Raw genomic sequence first — 5,203 nt, 5'->3', positions numbered from 1 at the left:
GGAGGAGCCCTGGGGGTTTTGGGTGCACCCTCAGGTGGGGATGGGATCTCTCTGGGTCTGTTTTGGGGTTCTTGTCACTGTTTCTAGTTCTTTGCACGCACTCACTGTTTTCTATTTAAATTTTCCATCACTTTTGCAATCTGTTTGTCTGAGTCGTTATTCCTGCGCGTGGTGGGGAGGGGCTTTGCCCCAACCCATTACAAGAGTGCTGCTGTCCAAGCCATGAGCTGACAGCTTGGTCAGAATTTTGCTATGGGGGACAGTGTCAAAGGCCTTGCTGAAGTCCAGGTAGACTCATCTTCTGCCACATTGGGACAGCCTGTTCCTGAGCCTTCAAGACTTTTTTCTTGAAGTAGGTCCAGCCCTCCCGGACCCCTTTGTTTTAAAGAACTGTTTCCCAAGGTACTTTCCAAGTTAGTTCCTTAAGTAGTCTGAAGTCTGTCCTCCAGAAGTCCAGAGTGGAGGTTTGGTTGATGCCCCTCTTAGCTTGACTGCATATTGAAAACTCATTTATCCCATGGCCCCTGGACACTAGGCAGCCTCCAACCACCACATCTCCCACCAGCCCTTCTCTATTTGTAAAGAGTAGGTCAAACAAAGCCTCATCCCTGGTAGGCTCACACAGCATCTGGGATAAGAAGCTATCCTCCATACACTGTAGGAACCTTCTAGACTGCCTCCTCTCTGCTGTGTTAAGCTCCCAGCAGACATCTGGCAGGCAAAGTCACTCATAAGAACAAGGGCTGGTGATTTTGAGACAGCCTCCAGCTGTTTATAGGGTAATTCATCAACCTCTTCATCCTGGTTGGGTGGTCTACAACAGACTCCAAGCAGGATGACAGCCTTATTGGCCTTCTCTCTAATTCTCACCCCCAGGCACTCAACCTGATCGTCCTTAATCTCTAGTTCCATGGTGTCTAGAGCCTCCCTGATGTACAGGGCCACCCCTCCACCTCTTCTCCCTGGCCAGTCTCTCCTGAAGAGCCTGTAGCCATCAATTACAGTGCTCCAGTTGTGTGAGTTGTCTCACCATATTTCTGTGATGGCAATTACATCACAGCTTTCCTGCTGCATCCAGGCTTCCAGCTCCTCTTGTTTGTTACCCATACTGCGTGCATTGGTGTACCTGCACTGCAGCTAGGCTGCTGATTTCTCCTCTGACTCTCACTTACCACCCTCAGTCTCCTGTCCGCAGAGACTGCTTTTGTCCCCTTCCCTCTTCAAGTCAAGTTTAAAGCCCTGTCAATGAGCCCTGCCAACTCCCTTCCTAAAACCCTTTTCCCTCTGTGGGATTCCCATCTGTTGCCAACAGGCCTGGCCTCTTGTAAATCAAGCCAATGGACTCAATGGTATAAAAGGTCTTTTCCAGCCTTAATGATGCTGTGATTCTACAGAAGTGCTTCTCCCACTTAGTCCCAGTTATGCTTCTTCAGCCTCCAATACAGTCAGTTTTTGAGATCTTCCCCTACTCAAATTTGGATCTGATGCCCCTGTACTAGGACCAGAGAACAGTTCATGGTAGACTAGTGCAGCTCTCCTGTGGATGAACTCTCTCTTCTCTTTACTTTTCTTTGTAACTCATGCATTTGTGCCTGTAGAACAAAGAGTCCCCATCTCATATAATCTCCATACTCACACAGGAGAGACCACAGGGTTCACTGTGGCATGTACTGTCCCTGTTCAGCTGCAGGAGAGTTCAACTCTGCTAGCTAAAGCCATTGGCTCATCTGCAGCATAGCAGCGTCCTGGCTTCACACAGCCTGCTCTCAGAAGCAAGCTCCCTTCCCTGTCCCCCCCCCCCCTCCAATATAAGCAGGAAAACAACCCCAAAAAAAAATACCCCTCCAGGTTGAGATAGTTAACTGAGATGATAATGCTATACAATTACCTTGGCAGAAGCTGTGTGGATTTTTTGTTTATTGAACCGAATAGTTAATTAAATGAAATTATCTAATATCCAAGAGCAGTAGAACATCCTGAAAGTAGCCATACTAAGCATCTAGCAATCATTAAAAGTCAATAATTAATATTTTAATGTCCTTTCTTTCTCAATAACACTGGTTTCACAGTCTGCCCCCTTTCTACCCACCCCATTTTCTCCTCAAATCCCAGAGCACCTGGGCTCTGTTGGAGTCTCCTCCTACCCCAGGTGTGGCCACTTTGCCCTCCCCACCCATTCCGCTTTTTATTTCCCCCCAGGAAAGGCAGAAGCTCTAAGCTGAGCCCATCTGGGCTGAGGATCCTCCTCTCATCTCTGGTGAGTCCCCATGGTGCACACCATGTGATTGGGAGGGGGGACAAAGGCCGGGGGGCCTGCTGGCCCCCCGGTTAGGTAGGAAGAGGGTTGCTTGCTTCATCAATATCATTTATGTGTGCTGGCTGGGTCTCCTTAGTGGGGCTGAGCTCTTATGTGTGGTATCTTGGCTGGCTGAGGGCCTTGCCCTTGAGTCTGGGATGGGTGCAGAAAGGGTGGTGGTGGAGCAGGAGCTGTTTGGGCAGAGTGTAAGATGGTCCCAGTCCCTGGAGGTCCTATTTCCCCTTAGCAACACTAAAGCATAGCATTGTTCTCTTTTGAGGGGTTGTCTACCTTTGTGGAATGTAGATAAAGCAAATCCCTTGAAATGGCCTGAAGGGGTGCCAGGGGAGGGTGAGGTTGGGTATCAAGAAATACTTCTTTGCTGCAGGAGTGGTCAGGGATGGGAACAGGCTGCCCAGGGAGGTGGTGAAGTCCCCATCCCTGGAGGTGTACCAGAAATATGTGGCTATGGCCCTTGGGGCCATGGTGGTGTTGGGCTCCTGGTTGGACTGGATGACCTTAGAGGGCTTTTCCAATCCAACCAATTCTGTAATTCTGTGACTCCAAATCTGGGTGTTTTATTGTCTTTTTCCCTTCCCTCCTCAGCTTTCATTTATCTTTCTTTTTCTTTCCTTTTATAATGCTTTCAATGGGAAAAATGTAGCAAACATAGCTGACAAGAAGGCAAGTTATTATGCCTGAAATTTAATTCTTGCCTCGATCAAAAGCAAGAATTCTGAAAGCAGTCCTATTGTGGATACTTCCAAACAGGATGATGTTGGCATCTAGATCACATTGAGCAATAGGATATTCTAACCAGGCTGCCAGCACTGGAATGAGACCTGCAATGCTTTGCTCTAAAGAGCAGTGAGATCAACATATCCAGCATGGTTGCCACCTAAAAATCATGTCAACAGGCTTCCATTCTATGCTTTCTCTGCCTTTTCCTTCCTCTCTCATGGTGTTTTTTCCTCCTGTTCATGCATCTTCCACCAGCATTCTGGTCTGGATCAGCAATGGTGTGGCCAACAGGACCAGAGAAGGGGTTGTGCCCATCCAGACCAGCCATCTATCCCATCAGCTCATCTTCTGGCAGACTGGGACAGCCTGTTCCTGAGCCTTCAAGATTTCTTTCTTGAAGTAGGTCTAGCCCTCCTGGACACCTTGGTTTTTAAGGGCCGTTTCACAAGGTATTGTTTGAGTTAGTTCCTTAAGTTATTTCTGTTAATACTTTCTAGTTTAATTCAAAGACCTTCAGGCACTTGAGCTGAAACTAAGTTTTGGAACATAAACTTTCATACATGGTTTCTTAATAAGGCTAGTTTAGGAAGTTAGTGGCTTAATCCAAAGTTGATATCTGTACAAATCCAACATGTCATCCAGAAGTGACCCCAAAAAGTAGTTATTCCTTCAAGAGAAAAGAAAGAGGGGATTCAATTAAGTATATCGAGTCAGAAATTATACTTGACACTCTCATAACTGTTAACAGTATTTGACATTGATTATAATGCTACACATCAGGTCTCACAGCAGTTCAGTTAAAATCTTGTATTTTTCTTGTATTTAGGATTGCCTATCTCTGTCCTTGAGTCTGATATCACTTTGAGACTGAGATTCACAGACAAAAGCATCATCCTAGACTGACATCCTTAAATCATCTGTTTGGAACGATAGGAATCTCATTATCATTTCCAGGTATGCCTTGCAGCCATTGTGAGTCTTGCAGTGTACCTATGAAGGCATAGGTTAGTTTGGGTGGGAAGTGCTCTGGGAAAATAACAGTTTGAACTCTTCAGACTCAAGTACACCTCATGTCCTCAGGAATTCCTCTCCATCCTCAAAAAACATGAGGATCTGGAAGTGTGTTTTTGAATGTGGGCAATTAGAATAACTTGGGCATTCCCACTGAGTGCTGGACATAGTTTGAGCACACTTACTAAAGCTGGACTGCGAGAGAAGGCAGTTAAAAGGTTGCTTAATTTATGAAGCATAACCTATTTTAGAGAACAAGATTCTCCATCTCAGACAAAAAGATAGGAATTCTCAATGTGCAAAAAAAATATAACTGACTCTTAGTAAATACCAAGTTGAGAAGTCTTCAGCTGAAATAGTTCTCTGTGTAACTGCTCACCTATGTGCCCAGGGCATGCATTCAGTAATGCAGAATTAATGTACGTGCTGGTTTTGGCTAGGGTAGGGATAAATTTCTTCAGAGTAGCTATTGTGTGACTATGTTTTTTATTTGTACTGTATTGATAACACAGGGATGCTTCAGCTATTGCTGAGCGCTGCTTACACAGAGTCAAGGCCTTTTCTGCTACTCATTGCTCCATCTGCAAGTGGGATGAGGGGAAAGCTGGGACAGCTGACCTCACCTGACTGAATGGTTATCCCATACTGTATTCCATCATGCTCAGCATAAAAAGCTGGGAGGAGAAGGAAGGAGGGGACATTCAGAGTGATGGCATTTGTTTTCCTGAGTAACTGGTCTGTTACTGCCCAGTCCAGAGGATACTCCACTTAAATACACACTTATGTCAATACATAAATGTACAATAGTCTGCATTTTTCAGCCATTCTTGTTTTGTTCTCAATTTGTCTTGCACATCTGTATGGAAAAAGCAGCAATTCAATAGTATTTGTTCCATTTTTCAACAAAACACATTAAAATGAGACAGTCTTATTTCCTCTGTAATCTGCATTGGTTTTATTGAGACCTAGGAAGGGGATAAAAACCATGAGTAGTTTGTGGACACCCATCCATACCTGAAGCAGAAAATGAGCATAGTCAGTGATTTTAAACTGTGTCATACTTTTGTTTTCACTAATGATCCATTTCATGGACTTGGTTTCCATATTGTATGGATTTCAGTCTTATAAATTGCTTTCAACTACAATCCTCCTCTA

The 5,203-nt window shown here is 45.0% G+C and overlaps 1 long non-coding RNA gene across 1 annotated transcript; it reads left to right on the top strand.

Moving 5' to 3' along the window:
- The first annotated feature begins 3,309 nt into the window (after positions 1 to 3,309).
- On the top strand, positions 3,310 to 4,904 carry LOC137461324 (uncharacterized). Its single transcript, XR_010993331.1, has 3 exons — positions 3,310 to 3,486; positions 3,864 to 3,991; positions 4,561 to 4,904. It is a non-coding gene; the product is annotated as an uncharacterized lncRNA (long non-coding RNA).
- The last annotated feature ends 299 nt before the right edge of the window (positions 4,905 to 5,203 follow it).

This window comes from Melanerpes formicivorus, unplaced genomic scaffold (genome assembly GCF_026170545.1).
Source record: "Melanerpes formicivorus ecotype bairdi unplaced genomic scaffold, bMelFor1.0.p_v2 SCAF_4, whole genome shotgun sequence".
In the NCBI taxonomy this organism is placed as follows: domain Eukaryota; kingdom Metazoa; phylum Chordata; class Aves; order Piciformes; family Picidae; genus Melanerpes; species Melanerpes formicivorus.
This window is presented reverse-complemented; position numbering and strand designations above follow the sequence as displayed.